Below are 22,639 nucleotides of genomic sequence, written 5' to 3'. Positions count from 1 at the left end.
TACCCTGGGCCCCAGAGCGTCTAATGCTGACCATGCTTGAAACCAGCTCACGGCCCCCCAGGGGGCCCCTGGTTAAGAACCACTGCCCTAGGGAACAAGACTACAGAGGTGAAGGGGAAACTAACGGCTCAAAGTTCTATGACTATGTGATACAAAGAGCATGGAAGGTATTATGGGTATAATAGCTGTGTCCTCTAGGTCTCCCAGAGGGCACTTTTCTGTATGTTCACCTTCTACATTCATATTCCTTAGTATATCAAAACATCTGGGTTACTTCTGTTGTGGTTGTACCTGTGAGTCCAAACAGGGATCAGGGCCCCATGAGACTAGGCACCATAGAAACTTAACACAAAGACAGTCTCTCCACTGAGAGCTATGGGAGGTTTGCTTGAATAATGACCACCAGATCAGCAGTTGGTGCTGGCCACTGTCAGAGACCAGATACTAGTTTAGGGGTGCCTCGGCTCTGACCCAGTCTGGCAAGCCCTATGTACCTAGGAGCAAAGGCTCCGAGCACATCCAAATCCTCTCCAAGGCTCCTTACCATCACAGCAATGAACCTGGGGAAAGCCACACTTTCACTGAAGTCCATGCCCTTGAATGGGACATGTGGGCACTCAGCACCTTGCAGGATTGGGCTCCAAGTACACAGAATGGATGGCTCATCTCAGTCAACTGTGTCATCTCAAGTAGGCTCCCCACGCCCGCCATGCTCCCTTTCCCTGTCACTGCTCATAGCCCAGAGAGGACTTCAGAGGAAAGGAGCCGCCAACCAGCTACTGTTACTTCTGTAGTTCGTAGAAGAAGATATCCTTCAAACCACTCAGGCATCTCTCTGGACCGGTAATTATTGGCCAGAGGATGACAGGTCTATGGCTCCTTGCAGGTCACCCTGTGATTAGTGACACTGCTAGGGCAGCAGCTTTCCCCGCTGTACATCATTAATCAGCGCAATAAACCAGCTTCACAGCCAAATGTCCTTGCTTGGGGGGAGCAGTGGGGAATTAGGCCCTTGGACCTTTCAAGACTGAGAATAACATTTCCCCCTACGTAAAGAAAAAATGCATTTTGTTTTCAGAGCAATTGCGTGGCATTGACAGGCTCTTGCCCGTGCCACGTGATATTCAGACTCCCGTGCTGCTGATGCTACGTATATTCCCCTGGGATCTGTGCGTGAATTTAGTGCTATTGAAAAAGGACTGGCCTTGGTTGACAGTTTACCCACAGAGCAGCAGCAGCGCGAGCTTCCCCCTCCTGCCCTGCGGACGTGACCCCAGGGACAACCTCGGGGCTGTGTGAATGGAGTTCAGTCTCTGTAGTGTGGCTCTCTGCTAAAACTGGAAGCCAATTGTAGAGCAAAACTTACTAATTTCTCTCTTTAAGTGGTCTCAGTGCCACTAGCTAGGACAGAACACCACCCCAGGAGTTGTGTGGGTTACACTTGCCTTTAAATGGGGAACAGAACGCTCCTAACACAGGGCTCTTAACGTAGCAGACAAAGGTCTAATAAGATCCAGTGGCTGGAAGCTGAAGCTAGACAAACTCAGACTAGAAGTAAGGTGTCCCTGGGAATGAAGGCTACAAAACTTTTCGTTTCATACCCGTAGGGCCATGAGTCTACAGTGTGATGTATGGTTTCAGAGGAACAGCCGTGTTAGTCTGTATTCGCAAAAAGAAAAGGAGTACTTGTGGCACCTTAGAGACTAACCAATTTATTTGAGCATGAGCTTTCGTGAGCTACAGCTCACTTCATCAGATGAAGTGAGCTGTAGCTCACGAAAGCTCATGCTCAAATAAATTGGTTAGTCTCTAAGGTGCCACAAGTACTCCTTTTCTTAGTGTGATGTATGGCTCTCTGAAACTCTTAGAGTCCAGCCTTTGTACCCACAGCTACCAGCGTTGGGTAGATTCCTTAGGCTGCGGCAGGTGCGGAGTTCTGAGGTCTTATCCAGACGTGGTCTGCCCAGCGTGACATTTACTAACTTAGCCAGAAAGGCTGCTTAGGGTGCAAGCTACAGATGGATGTTAGGATATAGATATTCAGGCCTGCCTGTAAAGGCCTATACTCTAAGAATTTAGGTCTATACTTACACTTAGCTAGTTATAGAGGTATAAAAGAGAGAATTAAAATCACTATCTGACTGAATAAGGCCTTTTCTCACTGTGACAGTCTGAGGCCCTGTGCTTAGGCTAAGATCTTTGGCTAAGCAGCAGAGGCAGCTATAAGCTGGGAAGCGACTGGTCACATCCTCACATTCCAAACTAGTCACACTGAAATAAGGCAATCTGGGGCTGTTAGAAAGGTGCTCTGATCTATCACCTCCAGAGAAAGGGAAGAGCCTAGAGGATGTAAAAGGAGGTTTAGTTTGATAGCTTTCTGTTCAGTAAGAACTCACTTATCAATAGACACAGCTGGGAAACCCTTATGTCTTTATAGATGTAGTTGTGAAATCCTCACTTCTGTATTGTTTTGTCATTCTAGTTCCCACACTTTGCTATTGTTTATTTGCATGGTCTCTGTTTGGTTCTGTGATTGTTTCTGTCTGCTGTAGAATTAATTTTGCTGGGTGTAAACTAATTAAGGTGGTGGGATATAATTGGTTAAATAATCATGTTACAAAATGTTAGAATTGGTTAATTAAATTTCAGTAAAATGATAGGTTAAGGTATAGCTAAGCAGAACTCAAGTTTTACTATATAGTCAGCAGTCAATCAGGAAGTAAGGGGGGGAATGGGAACAGGGAATGGGGGTGGGGAAATTGGAATCATGTTTTGCTAAGGGGGGGGAATGGGAACAGGGACACAAGTAAGGCTCTGTGATGTCAGAGCTGGGAAGGGGGACACTAAGGAAGGAAACTGGAATCATGCTTGCTGGAAGTTCACCCCAAAAAACATCAAATTGTTTGCATGTTTGGTCTTCGGGTATTGTTGCTCTCTGTTCATGCGAGAAGGACCAGGGAAGTAAGCAGGTGAAGGAATAAGCCCCTAACAATGGCCAATGTTTATCATTCCGTCAGAGTGCCAGGAATGGCTCCCACATCCGCATTTTCTCCACCATCTACAGCAGGAAACTGGGCATCCAGGTCAGGGACAAGAGTAATTCTTCCCAGCAGCAGCAATGACTAATAAAGTCCCACTATTGGAGGGACAGAGTCCAAATGCTGGCATCAGAATGAGTATAGTATCCTTGCCTGGGCCGACGGTGAGATTTGAACCCAAGCTACACCCGGGCCTTGGCTGTACCTGAGGCTAGCTGCAGCTAGCAGATTGCTGATCACTACCCCCACTGCAACAGCCCTAGGTCAGTCTCAGAATTATCCATTAAGTTGTTCTCCCTTCCCCACCTCACTTTTATTACAGGTTTTGTCCCCCAAAAGGTGCCTCTGTTTGTGAATTTCTCAGGCATTTGCCACTGCCACATTTGGGAGTGCAATCCAGACCAGTAAGGGATTGTCTCACCACGTGCCCCACGACCCTGGGTGCCTCACAATGCTGTGCTGATGTAGCTCCCAACCTGGGCTGCTCACAAACAGCCTGCAGGTCACCCCCGAGTGTCTCTGTATAGCTACAGCCCTGGTCCAGCCACTCTGACCCCAGCAGCCTGTCAGCAACCCACCAGTCACGCTCCAGCTTCCACCAGCCTTGGTTACCACGGGCAGAGTGACCCCAAACACCCTCCCAGGCCTGAATTTTTTCAAAAGCATATGTCTGGCCTGTTCAGATATTAGAGGTCTGTTGCCCCTGTAAAGGGAAAAATATTCAACTGTTTGCTACTTTAACTGGAGTTACCAAACAGTATAGCTTAAACCCAACACTGGATTAATATCTCTGTACTTGTACTCCCTTAAAATCTGTGTCATTAAATACACTTGTTTCTAAAGTCAGAAATGGTTACAAGAAAAATAAAGAAAAGGTTTTCACTTCTAGGGAGCATTTTAACAAGCTAGACTTGGTTCAAGGCAAAATCCTTACCACAGGTTCCCAGCAGTATGGCTGGCCAGATTCTCAGCTCAGGCTCCCCCTCTGAAGTCAAAGGGCTGGTTCCTTTGTCTTCTTAGGTGAATGAACCATGAATTGGATGGTTTTGCCCCTCACTTTTATAGTTCAGTCACCCTTTGAAATGCCCTAGATAAAGTTTCTTCTAGCTGTGAGGACAGAGACATGGGGACTCTTGGAGAAAAGAGGTTCCATGAAGTCTGCTAAAAGGCAGATCACTCTGTTCCTGCCCCTCTTCGTTGTAAAAGAATGGCCACATGACCAGTGATTAACCAGGTGTCAAACTTGATTGGCAGAGGAAGCAGCTTGTCCTTTGTCTTTCAGAAACAGGTTTATGCCCTTGCTAGATTTGTCTGGTAAATAGTCAAGAGATATGAACAGAAGATGAAATTAATACTCATTTCATACCGTATACAAGAATATTGACCATTAGTTTTTAAATGATACCTCACACAAGGCATGTTTTGCAAAGATTATTACAGTAGCGTGGAGGGTGTGAATACAGGGGTGCTTTTGGTCACGGTCCCCCAGCACCGTTGTCAGAGAAGGGCAGAAGTAGGGTCAAGTGAAGCTGGTACAGGACTGAGACCCAGGGTGTGTCTACACTGCAGGAGCCAGGCTATTGCAGCTTCACTGCTCTCCTAATTTGAGCTAGCCAGACCAAAGCTGGTTCAGGTGCATCTACAGGTGCTGCAGATGTAATGACCCTGGCCCTAGCGCCCCCTACAGCTGTGATGCAGCCTCAAATGCTGTCCTGGGGAGCGACAGCCGACAAGAGGGCAGCTCGAGCTGGGGAGGGGACTCAGACTCCACCTACAGGGGGCAGTGGGAAAGCGGTGAGGGAAGAAGGTGAAAAGGGGTTTGGCCAGGAAGCTGGACCACGAGGAGCCATGAACAAGTGTAACACTGATAGACCCCGGTCAACGGCAGGTGGGATCGAACCTGGGGCCTCTGGAGCTTAGTGCATGAGCGAAAAGCCAACTGGCTGTTAGCTAAGGCTGCAGAGCAGACTCATTTTTACCTCTCTCCAAGTGGTCTCGGTGCCACCAGATGGGACCGAACACCACACCTAGGAGGTGCGTGGGTTACATACTTCCCCTAGCTGAGGAAGCGTATCCGGACCTTCAGAGACTTCCCAGTTAAAATCCTGGATGAGCTCCCACTTGTAACGCCAACAGACTCCAGCTGTCGGCAGGCGGGATCGAACCTGGGACCTCTGGAGCTTAGCGCATGAGCCTCTACTGCATGAACTAAAAATCAACTGCCTGTTAGCTAAGGCTGTAGAGCAGTCAGTCAGTCACACTCTCAATCTCTCTCATTGCCACTAGATGGGACAGAACACCACACCCAGGAGGTGTGTGGGTTACACAAGGAGCCCAGCTGCGAGGGGTGCAGAGCGTACAACCGGTGAGGTGGACTGTTGGGATGCAGAGGGAGGGAATACAGTTTGGGCAGCTGGAGAATGGGTGTGGTCCTCTGTCTGAGGAGCTGTAGTTGGCAGGTGGACCCATTGGAAAGAGGGGCGCTCATTGCAGCATCAAAGGAGCAGCACAAACCAGAGAGAGGTGGAGGCGGGAGGGCAGGTGTGAAGCTGGACTTTGGAGCCAGGAAGAGGAGGAGTTGATTCCCTCTTGGGGTGACACAGCATGTTGTTGGGGGGGGGGGGAGAGAAAGCATGTATTGTGAGGGTAAGTTACAGTTTATTATTGTCCTAAGCAAGTTTTTGATGTTACTTTATATTATTGTTCCTGCAAAATGTCTGCATTTTTCCTTTATAACATTTAAAATTTAAGGTGAGCTCCATTGTATGGGTTTGCCTCAGTGTCCCCTCACCATAGACATTGCCTAGCCAAAGCCTGGGTCACTCTCCTATTGCTATGTAGACTTATGCTTAGAGTCAGGCTGGTTGGATTCTATTTCTGGTTCTGCCAAGTCACTTAACAGTTATGTGCTTCAGTTTCTCGGTCTATGAAAAGGGATAATGATACTTCCCCACCTTTATAAAGAGGGGGGTCTGCAAGTGAGGAGTGCTATATACCATGGGCCAGATCCTCAGCAGGTGTAAATCTGAGCCAGTTTACACCAGCTGACACATCAGTGCTATAAAACTCTAGCTCTCTAGTTCGAGTGAGCTGGCAGGCATAAAAGCAAGAGACCTCTGGAGGACAGTGCAAGCTATGGAACTGCAGTAGGACAGTTGACCAGCCCATGTGGATTACAGGCCCATGCGGATTACAGGCCCATGCGCTCACCTGCTCTTAGGGCAAACACTGAGTTACAGCATCCCATCCCCACATCACACCTGAGGTTAGAAGGGCTGGCCAGCTGGACTTCCCCCAGGCCAGGCAGCATTTGGAGGTGCTTAAAGCGAGGCAGGGAAGGGAGGCCTGTGATTTGGGGGGCAGGCCCATAGAGGGCATCCACTGTGCCTTGCCTTCCGTCACCCATAGCAGGGCAGTTCCTGAGCCACACTACCCCCTGCAGAGTCCCCACAGCTGCAGCAGCAAAGTGGACCCCACAGGAGAATTGCTGCATTAGCCCCGATAGGATTCCCAAGACAGCCAGGAGCTACACCAGCCACACACACAGCTGATCCCCACAGTGCACCAAAGGAGGGGCTTCTGGCAGGTCACACAGAGTGGCAGAGAATGGCCAAGAGGCAGCGCACTCTTCTCCCACGCCCCTAGGACACATTCCAGGACACATTCCGACCGAATCTGGCCTCTTCCACATAGCAGAGGAGATGATGTGGGGCATTTGCAGAACAATACGTTTGGCCCTGTACAAAACAGCAGATGAGTAGTCCCTGGAGGTCCCAAAGATGTTCCAACTGAAGTGAGAGGCACACAGTGTATTGTAAGGAGAGCTGGAGTGCATTCAAATCCCCAAAGGAAACAATACCACCTCCATAAAATGTCAAGATTCATTCAGCCATCCAGAGCTCTGTCCCAGCAATGTTTGCTTTATTCCAACAGTCTGAGGGGAGTTTGTGTCATCCTAGCAAACAAGCAACATGTGCAGCTGCTGAATGCTTTTCCTCTCTTACAGTTTGAGAAATGGTTGAATGCCAGTTCTTGTTGAAGGAGAATTGACATTAGTAGAAAAGTCAAAGCCTAGATATTTTAGGGAGCAATATTTCCTCTTGACTTATTAACCCATCAAAACAGAAAACTATTGACAACTCTAAAAATCAATGTAGCTTTAACTCATGAACACGGCATTGTAATATGAGAAGGCCACAAAATCCAGAGCTTTAGCCAGCATGGAAATATGAGCCTTGAAAGAACAGAGTTTGGGGAAGAGGCCCTTTAACATCTCTGAATGATATGAACAGCTAGACTGCTTTAGCAGATGTTGCTCTGCAAGAATTCACCAGTGTTGCATCATGAAAACTCCTTAAATTTTTCAGAAATCCATCTTAGGCCCTGGCCAGCTGCTAGAAGCCTTGCCTGTGTATGTATGAAGTAGCTAGAACATATACCCTCGCTAAGGAGCCCTGCAATTTTCTCCTCATTTAAAACAGGAAGGAAAATTTAACTTGGGCTAAAAACTGTGTGGGGCTTTGGTTATTTTGTGGCTATTAAAAAAAGCGCATCATGTAATTCTAAGAATAAAAGCAAATGCTACTTTTACCAAGTTTCTTGTGGTCAGAAACAGCATTCTGAAATGCAGATAACATAAGAGAGAGAAATGCATGTGTAATAGAGACACAAACTTTAAAAGATTGCAAAGTCAAGTACTCCAAAGTCTGGAAATGCCAGTATTGAGATTACCTGTGCAACTTAAATTCAACCCCTTTGTTCATCTGCATTGTGACAGTCTTTAATTACATGATCACACACTTTGTTCCTCAGGACCCTTGCCTCATTTGGTGCACAGGACAAATGGTACTCAGTTAATGAGCAGCTATTTAATATTTTGTTTTCCTCTGCTTGTCCAGTGTGTGGCCCCAGGCCTTATTTACTACCCACTACTCAAACCCTGCTCTGAAGACAGAATTATTCATTCCCTTGTAGATTATGTGGCACATGTCACATGAATGCTTAAAATCACTAATGAATTTATTTTCCATAACAGCCCTGTGAGGTGAGCGGGTGTTATCCTCATTTTACAGATAGGAAGCTGAAGCCTAAAGAATGAAAGTAAAAAGCTTCTATTAATTTTAGGCACCCAATATGGGATGCCTGGGATCTGATTTTTCAGAGATCTTAGCACTACACAGCACTTTATACGTTCAAAGCACCGCTCCCACTGACATCAGCGGTAGCTATCAGAGCTCAGCACTGCTGCAAATCACTAGAAAATGAGGAACACACAATTAGTGACCCCTTTGAAAGGTCTCATTTAAGTGACCTGCCCTGTATCACACAGGAGCTCTTTGGCAAAGGCAGTGACAGAATCCAATTCCCCTGGGCAGCATTCAGCTGCCATAACCAGGAGTCCATCCTCTCTTCCTGCCTCACTCACTGCATACCTTAAGAATGGGTCCAGCCTCCTTCACTACTCAACCCTGATTTATCCCCATAGCACGTCGATTCTGTGCACTGAATGAAGCAGGGATGCCATGAAAGAGGTTTTCATGCTATAAAAAACCCTATCATAATGCATACACATAAGGGGCCTGGAAAAAGGTTGTACAGGCAACCTTAATTCTGGTATTTCCTAACTTTTGAGCACTTGGTTTTGCAAACCTAATGATGTTCTTTTAACATAGAAAACACACAAGCTAGGTTTTAAAAAAAGCAAACTGAAGGAATAGAAATGTTATCATGTGACATCCTGCTGACACCAGCAGGACTAGAACCTTTAGACCCACTGCACAGACCTCTGCCACTTGAGCTAACAGAGTAACTGATGGCAGTAGTAGGTTGTCATAGTCTATGTGGACCAGCACTAGAGGGGGATGGGACACTTTTCCAGCAGCTTTCACATTATTCTCCGACACCAGTGAAATGGTGAGACACAGGAATCTCACCTTGGGAGGAGATCTGGTGATACCTATGTGATGAATTGCATTGATCACGCCTTAACTGCTTCACCTGTGCTCTGTCCACCATGCCATTGCCCCAAGATACAGCCCAACATTCTCAGTCTGAAGGGCTTCTAAAAGCTGCCTTATGTTGTCTTTTGTTTTAAAAAAACCAAACTGACAAATATGTGTTTTCTTCTTTCCCTCCAACATGGAATTTTTCCCTCAAAACAACTTAAGGCAATGTTCAGTCATGTAACAGCAAGAAGTTTACAGTAGCATTTTCAAAAATGATCAGTTTGACTCAACTCTGATCCCACTGAAGTCAATGGGAGCAGTTAGGCCAATGCTGAGAGCTTTAGAAAAATACCAGCCTGTTATGCCTAACCAAAGGGACGGTGCTAGTCACCAATACTGAGAAAGGGAAATAAGAGGAACTAGGAAAAGTATATAAAGAATCCAATATGTTCCTTGCCTAGAACACTTGGTTTCCACCACTTAAACCCACTGTGGAAATCTGGAAAAGATTAGAGAGCAAGAAACATCCAGTTATATTAAGACACCTGCCTACCCATATCTGCACAAGATACCCGGTGATAGAATCACCACCAGCCATTCCCACACTTTCCAAGATATAGTCCTGATTTTCACAGATGCATCCAGAGCGTATGTAACACCGACAGACCCTGGTCATCGGCGGGCAGGATCAAACCTGGGACCTCTGGAGCTTAAAGCATGAGCCTCTACAGCATGAGCTAAAAGCCAACTGTTTCTTAGCTAAGGCTGTAGAGCAGACTCATTTTAACTCTAAGTGGTCTTGGTGCCACTAGATAGGGCAAAACACCACACCCAGAAGGTGTGTGGGTTACATGTACAAGACATTTAGAGTCCCACGTTTATTTTGGGCATCTAGCAGCATGCTGATTTAGATCAATACATGATAAAACATCATACTTCGACGACAAGCAAGCACATGAAGTTTCAAGACATTTAAGATTTTACAGCCCTCAGATAAATAGAAGTAGGTGGCTAACTCCATTGGTGAAGAACAGTTGAGGCCCTATTCCCTGCCCTATCCACTTGAGCATTTTTCTTGTTGACCACGTAGAAGTGGAACAGATGAGGCCCCAGAGCTGCCAAGACTGTTTCTAACTCTCCCCTTGCTTACATATCTGCAGTACGTGGGTGGTGGGAACCAGACATTCTTTGCGCTCTCACTGAATCGTTGCCAAGGGGACGCATAGGATGAGTGAGAGACTAGGGAAAACTTCATTGGGTAAATACAACTGAGAAATCCAAAATATCTGCTGGTCAGTTTTAGACAATTTTGCTAAATAGAAACATTTATAGAAAAAAGAATATTTCTTTAAAGAGCTCTGTCTTTGAGATAGAGCTGTTCTTAGCCATTGGTCTGAAGGGTTACCACCTCTGTCCTGTATCAGTGTACAGCCAGACAAGCCATTAGCCTAATTTTATAGGTCTTACCAAGAGGTGATGGGGGGGGGTCATGCAAGCTCATGTACACCCCCAGATTTGCTGCTTAGCTTTTACTGAGCATGCTCAGTAACACTGCTGAAGCCAGCTGCCCTCTGCCCCACTCTATCAGCAGACACGGGTAGTCTCTGGTCTTAGGTATTTATATGGCCCTTGTTACCCTGGGGCCTTCAATGTAGTTATCCTCACAACCCCTCTGGCAGATGAGCAGACTAGCATTCTCAATTTTGCAGATGGGGAACTGAGACAAATGACTTAAGTGGCTTGTCCGAGGTCACACAGGAAGTCCGGGGCGGAGCAGGGACGTGACTCCGCGTCCGAAAGTCCCAGGTTAGAGCCCTAACCCCTAGACCATCCTTCCTCTCATTTATTGGGTACTTAACTTGAGGGACCGCCCTCCTTCAGAAAGTCAGGCCCACTCAGTGTTCCTCAAACGGGCCATTCAAAAAATGATGTCACCCCAAAAATCACCAGTCACTCTGGAAAACATCAGTCAATTGGTATCTCTTCATGAGGGGCCATCACTCTGGAAAGGGTCTCTGGTCTGAGGTGATCAGATACCAGACTAATGAGCATGGTAGAAGCATTCAGGGTAGGTAGAGCTTAACAGTAAGGTCTGTGGCCTGGTCTCCCAAAGAGAGCAGTGGGAGGCCTGTCAATGGAGTACATTTAAAACCAGACAGAAGACCGGAGAACAGTCCTGCACAGACAGAGGGATGGACTCAGCCTAGGGTGACCAGACAGCAAGTGTGAAAAATTGGGGTTGAATAGGCACCTATATAAGACAAAGCCCCAAATATCAGGACCTTCCCTATAAAACTGGGACATGGGGTGCCAGGGGAGGGATAGCTCAGTGGTTTGAGCATTGGCCTGCTAAATCCAGAGTTGTGAGTTCAATCCTTGAGGGGGTCATTTAGGGATCGGGGGCAAAAATTGGTCCTGCTTTGGGCAGGAGGTTGGACTAGATGACCTCCTCAGGTCCCTTCCAACCCTGATATTCTATGACATCTGGTCCCCTTACTGTCCTTTCATACTATGATCTGGCCTTTGAACTCTCACATAGGAGTTACTCCCAGAGTGAAAAGGAGCCTCCCATGCCAAAGCAAGACAGAGAAAGATGCTATCACATGCGCTCCTTATTGCTGCCAGGCCTGATGCAGTGCCCACTGAAGTGAAGGGAAAGACCTCATTCAATAGGCATAGCTTTGGATCCCCAGCTTGCTTAGCTGCAGCTCAGCTGGGATTAGTGACCATACAGTGTTTTTATAATGCTGCTGCTCACTCAGGCTGTCATTTTTTTTAAATGGGTGAGTAAAATAGCATTCACCCCACCCTTTTCATTGTAAGAAGGGGGAGTAGATTTTGCAACTGGAGCGTTAGAGTTGTCATGACAATTGTGTGGGGCTGATTAAGAGAACAACATTAGCGCAATTGATTGTTCCTTTCCCTGCATCACCGGAGCAGCATGCCTGCTGCCCTGGCATTCTCCTCTAGCAGTCAATACTGACCCAGTGCCCCTCACTCCACCTAATCAGAGCCCAACCCCATAGTAAGTGCTGCTTAAATCTTAGCAAGGATTCTGCCTCCCAGCCTTGTCAGCGACTATATTCCGTCAAGCTATCCCCTTTCCGGCCATCGAGTGTTAGAAAGACACTTGACAAGGCAGCATTACGTCCCTTTGCCAGGCCTGAGCCTCACTAGCTAGCGGGATGGCACAGACAGTTGTGTAATTCGCACAGGGAAGCATGCGCGCAATGAACCCTCCAGGCTTGCTGCTCTGCTCTCAGAGCATCTGAGCTGGAAGCCCAAGATTGGCTGGTGTTGGGTTTCTCAGCGCAGGGGGCCAGTTAGACACGTGGCCTCAGGAGAAGCTCTATCATCAGTTAAGGGAGTTTCTTTTCACTCTGCTGCAAGTCTAAAAAGAGACAGTGCTCTTTTACTGTACACGTGAGCAAGAAGAATGAAGTCACAAGAGCCTGGAAACTGCTTCCAACATACAATTTCCTTAACAATACACTGTGCACTTCCACCTGCCATTCTCAAGCTCTTTATGGACACCGACGTAGTAACTCACCAGGGTTACTTAATTCAGATGGGGAAGCTAAGGGACTTATCCAAAGTCAGATATCAAGCCAAGCAAGAGGGGAGCAGGACCCTCGTATCCTGATTCCCAGTCCTCTAACAAAATCAAAATTCACAGATTAAATGATTTGTTGTAGCAGTAGCATCCTACATTTAGGTAGGTCCTTCCAGCTTCACACCCCCTCTATGACAGGGTCCCCTGCCTGCAACACGATTCCCTCCTCCACTGTCTGTAGGATTCCACAGCTTCAGTAGCTCCCCTCACCTGGGCCAAGGAGTGGGGCTGAAGCACAGCTTGCCCACATAGACTAAAATCCCCAATTTAATGCCTACCTGCTGACAATGAAGTCAGACGGGGTAGCGCACGGGATGCTGGGGTGTTGAGCAGGTGTGCAGCATGGGATTCCCCGTGGAAGGGTGGGGGACTATGGTCAACACTCCCAGGTGTGTTAGGAAGCTGTTTTGCATTGCATGGTTTAAATTTCATAGGAAAAGAGATGAGCCCCGGCTGCAAAGTTTGAATCTGGATTTCAAACACCCTAATGTTCTGGGGTGATCAGCACTTAGCATGTGCAAAATTCACATCCAGGTACATGTTCAGATCTCAACGCCTTCAGCCAACAGAGTCCCAATCAGATACTGGGTCTTGGTTTCAGCCCACATTGGTCCATGTCTGGCAGCAAGGGAAGTGCCCCTAAGGAATCATGAAAGCAAGGGCAACACTGTACAAGTGTGCCACATAACAATAACAATTAACTTTTAAAAAAAGAAAACAACTCTCCATATCAAGGCAGAATCTGAGGAGACAGCCAGCAGGTCAGGGTCTCAGTAATATCACTGCCAACAAAGGATACTCAATAACAAGAGACATGTACCCCCAGACAGATTTATGGGAGGATCCAAAGAAATGCAATAAATCACATCACTCCACCCATCACACTTTTTGCATACGTTCCCATACGCAAAACGTAAAGTCAGACTCCAGCACATGGATCTGCACACGCTGTGGCAGTCAACACAATGCCCAGCATAAGAGAGGAAAAGTGCAAGAAATGAAATGTCTTACATTACTTCACAAGAAATCCACTTTATTCTGTGTCCAGTTCCAAGTGGCTGTGCATAACAACAACAGCTTCACAGCAGCCCACCCGGACTTGGTCTGAGAAGCTCAGCCCTTAGAGGCACAGTCCCCAGTACCACAGGCATCATAGATCATGCTCAGCATGTGTCAGGGCTAGGGCATGGGCAGCCTGGCTTAAGGGAAGGCACATGGGTCAGTTACCAGGAATCAGGCCAGGTTGGAACTCCAGGAGATCAGAATCAAAAGCCAGGACACAAGGCGGTCAGGCTCAGCTGCCAGAAGCAAACAAATACCATTACAGCCATCCACAACCACATGAAGCCTAGTTACAGGGCCATCTTCCTAGCTTAAAGAGGGGCTGCAGCCCAATCAGGAGCCTTGGAATTCTCCCAATCAGAGCATAGGGGCAGGGCTTGTGCCCCAGCTGGGCTTCATGGATACCAGTCCCAGCTGCTGTCTATGAACTACGAGGTGGAGGATTGGTGGTGATGACTCCTAGACCACCATCCCCACAGATGCAAGTTCAAGACCCCCAGTGCCTGACAGCATGTTGTCCTATGACATGACCATCTCACTTGGGTGTTACCTTTCTTCCTATTCCCATCCTTGTTCATGTGATAACTAGAGAAATTTTAATCCCATTTTACAAACTGATGGACAGATTATTCATAGGCATCGCTTCACCAGCTACTGAAATGCAGCTACCAGCAGGGTGAAGCATACCAGCTGTTTAGCAGGGGCACAGTAAACCCTGCAACAGGTTAGGTCAGGAAGTGAAAAAAACAAGCATATCCATTTGAAAGTACAGAGGGAATTGGGGCAGATGCAGTTACCCAACCTGGAATTTGGCCAGGAGACTAGTCCTCACAATTGCGGTTATTTTCATTTCAAAGCACTGGAGGAACTTCCCCCAGACACACTGGCAGAGATCTGGGGACCTTTCTCTGGCACATTAAGCAGAGGTTATCAGCGAGGACCTAGGTATGTAGACCGGTGGGTAGCCTGAGCCACTGCCCATGCTGCTGTGGCCACGCTGCTTTTTAGTGCAGGCACGTCTACCCGAGCTGAGAATTACACCTCCCAGCTGCAGTGTAGATCCCCACTGATTTACACAATTGTATTCTCTTTCCATTGCACTGTGTATAAATCTACCCTGGGGCTTCACTAAATCTCTGGGTTTGGAACAAATATAATGTACACATGGGGATGCTGCCATCCCTGGCGTATTTCCACCAACATCAGTTACAGCAGAAATGAATTTGGCCTGTTGTTACAGATGAGACAGGACAGTTCATTGTTCCTGTTGAGACAGGAGAGCACTAGTCTGGCTTGTCTGTTTGGACTGCGAATTCTTCAGGGCAGGCACTGTCTCTTGCTGTGTGTCTGTACAGCACCTAGCACAATGGGGTCCTGATCTCCGTTGTGGCCTCTAGGCACTACCATAATACAGATAACAATGAGGAAAACACCATCGATTCTGATGGAGCCCCGTGACTGCAAAGCCATCCTGGTGACACCTGGCAGGCCCCCTCTTTGGATTGGGCTGTCAGGGCAGATCCCCGCAGACACTACCTCAGTCATGCCAGCTGGCAGCCTCCACACAGGGCCAAGGACAAAGAGAATCACTCTTCATGCACTTCCAGGTGTGCAGGGCAAAGCTGAGTTACATTGGCTAGGCATCTGGGTGGGAATCTCATGCTACCACTGCCCATGCTGTCCCTGCCCAGTGGCTCAGTGGAGGAGCTAAGTCTAGAGAAGAGACCAGGCCGAACCTTTCACCAGCACTAAATTCTCAGAAGTAACCAGCAAAGGCTGCCCCGCCGAGGAAGACCCCAGGTGTCAGGAGAAAAGGCCTCCTGCCTGCTATTAACTGCATGAGTGCCCTGCATAGTCTGGAAACTTCTGTGCACATTGGGCATGCTCAGAGGCTTAATACAGGTGTCAGTGTAACCCACACACTTCCTGGGTGTGGTGTTCTGTCCCCTCTTGTGGCATCAAGACCACTTAGAGAGAGAGATGGAGTCTGCTCTACAGCCAGAGCTAAAAGGCAGTTGGCTTTTAGCTCATGCAGTAGAATCTCATGCACTAATCTCCAGAAGTCCCTGGTTCGATCCTGCCCGCCAGCGACCGGTGTCTGTCGGTATTACATCAACACAGACACGCTCAGAGTAACCTCATCTCATTTGCATAGCCACTCCCACACTAACAGCTTGGTGCCTATCCTTACAGGGGTTGGTGACACCTGAAAGCAAGTGGACAAACCCGACAGTGAGTCCGGCCTCTCTGGATAACTGGGGCAAACTCTGCCTCCACTGTCTTTGGATCTACCATCCCTCAAGTGGGCACTGCCCAGCCACCTTAAGGGCAGGCGCTACCCAGCTTTTCTGGATCAGTCCCTCTTGGGCAGGAATGCCAACCATCTTGGTCATGATGACTGGGGATTGAACCAGGGGCCTCCAGAGCTAAAAGCAGGAGCCTGCGAGTTTAGAGATTAAGTCCCGCAGCACAGAGATGTCACACATTGTTAGCCCCTGCCACATGCCCTGACCAGCAGGACCTACCCACCTTGTCTGCTCTGGGCTGGCCACCTCTGAACAAAAGAAAAGCAAAAGGTCACATCAGCCCTTTGCCAGTCATGCACCTTCTCTTCATCCGTGTATCTGCACTCTCTTTATTTGGGAGCTTTGAGCTTAGCCACCTTGCTTCCTATTGACTCACAGTCACGCTAGCATAGCCTTGAGATATATGCATTATGCGTTGCAGTTTAAAAAGCGGTGCTATGTGTCTGAAGGTCTCTGCCATTCAGAAGAGGTCTGGTGTGGGAAAGGTGATAACTAGTATAATTAGCATAATCAGCTCTGAGCCTGGCAGATCGATTTTGCCTGCCCTACACAGTACAGTGTAAATGGATTACACTGTATGTGGGCTGTATGAGCACTCTCCGTGTGCAGGACATGACTCCCTTTGACTTCAATGATTTATAGGATCAGGGACGACCAGGGGGCTGGCCAGAGTGTCTGGATTACAGCTCAGAGCAGTGCCTGGGCGTAACCTCAGGCCATTTCCTCCATCCCCATGTCTGCCTCCTTCTTGTCCCTGCTCTTCCACCCAGCCCTGTCCATTAACATGTTAGAAGCGGCCCAAGCTGATTGGCTTGCGGAGGAGGCTGGAATGCAGGCAAACTCCCTAACACACCCAGACTATAGGGCAGGCCGCAGATGCCATTACTGGGGGCGGGAGGAAGTTGTGTGGACTTTGCAATCATCAGCCACATTTCAAGAGGGTGCTTGGGACAGCTGCATGCCTACAGGGGAAGAGACTGTCTGTGAGAGTTCATGCAAACATTGGTGATTTCTGTGTGTGGGACAGAGATGATGCTGAATGGGAGACAGGAAAGGCAACGGTGTCATGGGCTCTTTAGAGGCTGTCATCAGGAATGACAGCTTAATTCATGTGCAGTTCTACTTCACTCCCCCAGTTCTGAGCTGTGCTGTTAATTACCTGTAACTCCTCCCCCAGCTATGTGACACATGGGCCCAGTCCTGCAACAAACTGTGTGTCCTCAAGCTCCATTCAAGTCAAAGGGAGTTGAGAGTGCTCAACCCAGTGCAGGAGACACTCAGAACCTGGCATGATCATGTCCTATTCTTGCAGGCCAGAGGTGTCTCCTGGGCTGGGCAACATTTTATTTCTTCCATATGGCGGGGGGTGGGGGGTGGGTGTTTTACAGGCCAAAGGGGCTGGCTAAGTGAGCTAAGCTTCGGGTTTGAAATACCCAGACTCCCTGGAAATAAAGCTGAAATCTCATCTGGGCTGACATCTTTCCAAGGCAGATAAACTGAATGCCTTAGAGCTTAGTATCACTTAGAGGAGACCTTAAAAACTAGAGATCTGCAGGGACTTAAAGAGCCCATGAACTTTCATTAAGAGTAGAGGGCTTCCAGTGGCATCCTTGGACAAAACTCCCTGTCCCCACACTGATATGGAGCATGCTGCCCTCACCCCAGAGAGAGCTGCCTCTAACTAGAAGTATTTCCTCTATGGCTTCAGGGCCAAAGCCTGCTCACCTGAGGAGTGGCGAACTACCAAGTTCAGATGTGGATTCAGCATCAATGCAAACTTCCCCAAAGGCTGGGCCTGTTGAGACCTGAGTCATGAAGTCTGGGTCCAGATTTGGATCCACCTACAAAATATAGGGTTGAGGGGGCTGGATCTGAGGTTTGAGTTTAGGTCCCATCTTTAGTTAACAGTGATGTTTACAAGAAAGAGCTAAATAGGGTTTATTATTTGTAGTGTGGTAGCATCTAGGAGCCCTGCTCATGGACCAGGACCCCATTGTGCTAGGCACTGTACAAACAGAGAACAAAAAGACCCTGCCTCACACAGCTCACAGTCTAATAAGTATCACCCAACCCTCATCCCATTGCAAAACTCACACTGACTTGGATAGAAGCAGGATCAGACCATTAGTTAACGGTGTTTTGAATGTATATTTCCTTGGATTCATCACATCCTTCCCTAAAGCAAGGAATCTCTGTCCCTGGCAAGTTTTACTGCTGCTCCATTCAGGAAATGGGAGTATTTCAAATAGATCTTGGTAAAAGAAAGACAAGTTGTACTGTGCATGCAGCATTTTATCGCAGTGGTGGGTTTTTAGCGCTCCAGAAGTAGAAGTGTCTTTTGAGGATGAAGCTGTGTAATGAGGAGGAGCAAAGAAGAGGGAAGAAGGCAACTTCCAGTATCCCTGCTCTCCCCCTCCCATTCCTTTGCCTGATGCAGACTGGACGACGTGGCACTGTGGGGGCAGGGAGTTGCGAGCCTTCTAGAGAATGTGCAGAGCTGGAATTCCACTTTAAGATTACTTTCTGGCAAAAGAAATGTTACACATTGTACATATCACTCTGATTCCAGACAATTTGCACTGAACAATATGCAGCAAAGATTTGAAAGGCTGAGTCCAATCCGATGCAGCCACTTAGATGTAGTTTGTTCTTTTTATAGGACTTAAAATTTTAACGCATGGTCGATTTATTACAACTCTTTTTGCTCACAAAATTGTTTTATTGGATAGGATAAATTACTTATATATAACGGCATTTAGTTATACTATGACTAGGAGGAAATATGCCTTCAAAAAACAGAAAATCATTGAGGAAATCTAAAACTCTGCACTGAGTAGTCTGTGTTTTCAGAGATCATTGATCAACGATAAAGAATTATTTTTATTCATCCAAAAATTACTGCTACTGAGTAAAGATTATTTTAAATGTTAAAGGTACATATAGCCATGTAAACTTGTCAAAGGCATTCAGTGGAGGAAGGCTGAACATAAAAAGGCATTTGGATTAAAAGGTTTAGATTTTATTTTAGCTAGAACAATGTCCTTTATGGGACATAATTACAGAGAGGAAGGGGAAGCGGAGCAGCGCCAGATGCTGGGTTTGGCAAAGAACCCTGCTGCTGAAGTGCATCTTGGAAATTTAAAGGGACTGCCTCTGGTTTCACCAGCAGGCAAACAGTATGGCTGCCTCTAGTAACCTTTTGCCTACTTTCTACTGAAACTTGGTGCATTGTGTGGGGCCTATGGATTGCCTCTCTATTCAGTGGCTTATTTTTTCCCCTCATGGAAGATGCTACTGCAAAGGATGAAAACTAAAAAGTAGCAAAGAATGTATGTGATTAAAAACAAAGGATTGTAGGTCAAATTCTGATTTATTACGCTGCAGTGAATCCAGAGTAACTCCACTGAAGACAATGGAATTGCTTCAAATATGCTCTGGTGTGAATGAGAAAAAAATTGGATCCCAAGATAATATGCTAATACAACACACAAAAAGAAAAAAGCTCATCTGTAATGCCTGGATATACACTACCCAGACAGCCTACACTCCCCCAAAACAGGGACAAATCCTGCTCAGTCAGACTATACACATGAGGCAGGAGAACAGGATTTGGCTACCACTGGCCACTTGCTTGTGACACAAAAGCACTTAGTGCGAGAGTTCTGCCGCACAGATCATGGAGTATTCCACTTCTGTGCATAGTTTCAGTAATTGAATCTGGTGCCCTGCCTGAGCTGCAAACCCCTTCGAGTGGCACCTTTGATCAGTGGGGTTATTCAGTGCTATTCCAGTAGCACCTTTGATTAGTGATAATCCATTCATTGTCACCATGACTAACAAGAATGGGGCCAATCTTCTAAGGAGCTGAATGTCTCCTAATAGGTACAGAGCACCATCGTCATCCATATACTAAATTCCCTTGACTCCCATTGGGAGATGAAGGTGCTCAGCCTCTCACAATAGGGTCTTAATAGGAATATTGGCCGCAGGAGCCCAGGGTTGCAACACTTAAGTCAATGGGAACAACTGTATGAGCAACTGTATGAGCAGTGTATCATGATTAAAGGTTGCAGGATCAGGCTTCAGTTTAGATTAGACTCTTACAAGTGCCAGGAAGGTCAAGATCTGGAAATCTGGTGCATTCAGACTCCTTTTTCCCTATGCAATAGTCCTTTTCCCCATTTAAAAATCCCACAAAGTCAGAAGTCTCTTTTTTAGGCTGCTGAGATGCTTTCATGTTTTCTGTCAGATAATGCACCCTTGGCATTATTTCCATGCGACAGGTTTTGTGCAAATTACACCTGGCTCAGCTCAGCTATAATAAAGGTTATTGTGAACTAATAAAAGAGCCTATTTTTCTCTCAGCCAGAAACAAGAGCCAGGAAAAATGGAAAAAACAGTCTTTACCTGCCTGTTATCTACTATAACTGTTAAGTTTTGCTGGTAACCATACTGACAGCATGAATAACAATAGAAACATGTATTTACTTTTGTTATTTCAGCTGTGGGTAGCCAGATCATTTTAGTTGACAAAACATTTTGTTATATAAGAGATCTCAAAAATCTCAAATAATTTGAGGCTTTATATTATCTATTTGCATTGTGTCCACCTCTGTTTGTTAGGTACGGCAAGATACAGATTTTCTATAGCATTCATTATTATTATTATGTATTAGCATTGTAGGTGGGCCAGCACATGGAAAGGTGATCCCTGCACCAAGGTGCATACCAACCTGAGCTTGATAAACCTTTGGACAGGTGGTTTGTTTTCACTCACAGGAATAATTCTACTGAGGTTACTATTATCATCTGTATCACGGCTAGCACCTAGGAAACCCAGTCAGGGATCAGGGCCCCATTGTGTTAGGAACCATACAGACAGCTAGTAACAAAGAAGACAAGGACTTCTTCAGTCAGGGTTTGGATGATCATGCCCTGATATTGGGTCAAAGACATACCAGGACAAAGTCATGGGCAGTTTAGAGACTGATAAGAACAGATTTAATAATTTTATTAAGATAATGTTGAAATAAAAAGAAAACGGTACAGATATAGACCAGCTCATTGCTGGCTCTCTGGGGAAGGAACAGCTACTTCTTCACCAGCTGCTGGACAATCTTGTCTGCCTTGTTGAGGGGTACCTTCGCCACAGCAGATCCCCTTAGGACGAACGAGATGTGAGGGATCAGGAAGGTGTTCAGGGCGTTTATCTTCTGCCACGGTGCTAGCAGGGAGGCGTCGATCTTGGCGGCATCCTGCAAGATCTCCTGGATGGTGTCCTCGGGTGTCTGCTGGACACGGAAACCCGTTGCCGTGCCCAGGTGCCGGTAGGCCTGTCCTTCTGCCAGGGGGATGACGGGCTCACCCTAGATCTGGAACCCTGTCGTCTGCACCGAGTCCCTTTTGCTGCCGTCGATGTGGACAGATGCGCACTTCTTTTTACTGAAGCGGAGCCCCATCCAATCGGCAACTCGACTGGTGGCATCTAGCATACATTGGAGGTTCTCTGGGTCGTCCGCGGTCAGGACCAGGTCATCCGCGTAAGCCAGGACGCTTACGCTCTCACCGTGGAGGTTGAAGCCATCTGCGCCATTGGAGATCGCTCGCAGCAACAGCTCCATGGCGAGGTTAAAGATGATGGGGCTGAGGGGACAGTCCTGCTTAACTCCGCTCCGGATCGGGATCTCGGCAGTCTCCCCTTCAACCGAGCAAATGGTGGTGCTGCATCCCTCGTACACCTCTCGGATCACACGGAGGAAGTTCTCTGGCGTCCCAAACTCCTGGAGCGTGGCAAAGATATGGTGGTGGGGCACGGACCCAAAGGCGTTAGCCAGGTTGAGTACTACATGAAAGGTATATGCCCTGGGAGGACAGCTGCTCCTGAAGCAGTTAGGAGATAATTGCATCACAGATTTCATTTTTAAATGTAATGACATTTACAAGAATGAAAAGCAATGAAGTTTCAGTGGCAGAAGTGAGTTTTTGAGAGATTGGAACAAGGTGAGGGTGGATGCCCATGTACAAGAGATGGAGGAGGGAAACCAATAACTTATCATTTTTCCCTTTATCCTGCCAGCAAAGGTCAGGAGGGCAGGTGGGCATCAGGATGTGGCTTTCTGCATCAGCTACTGATAGGCTTTGCTGGGAGCAACTGTTCCACTGAATGCATCCGATGAAGTGAGCTTTAGCTCACGAAAGCTTATGCTCAAATAAATTTGTTAGTCTCTAAGGTGCCACAAGTCCTCCTGTTCTTTTTACAGAATGAGCTGTTCTCAAGCCATTTTTTCTGCTGTCTGGGCAAGATTGCACACCGGATATGTACGGCGACTTTTCAGAGCATTCAAAGCTAGGACACTAAAGCCTCAGGTCCTACGCTATAACTTTATGCTATTTTCTACCACAGCAACAGGGATTCATTAAGATACCTGGCTTGCTAGGTAACCAGCGTGATTGTAGAGGCAAAAAGAAGTATTAGAGAGAATGAACAATGAAATGAAATGGTGCTTAGAAGAGAGGGAGGAAATAAGAATAGATTTCATTTACACTGCTCTGGCACTGTAACGGGGCCTTGTGATGTTAAGGTCTATGAAAATAAGTCCCAGAATGTTTTCTACCTTGATGCCACACTAAAGTGAATTAAACAACCGATTTGACAGCTTGAAATGAAAATGAAAT

Source organism: Caretta caretta, chromosome 1 (genome assembly GCF_965140235.1).
Source record: "Caretta caretta isolate rCarCar2 chromosome 1, rCarCar1.hap1, whole genome shotgun sequence".
NCBI classification, from domain to species: Eukaryota; Metazoa; Chordata; order Testudines; family Cheloniidae; genus Caretta; species Caretta caretta.
Note: the sequence above shows the minus strand (reverse complement) of the source record.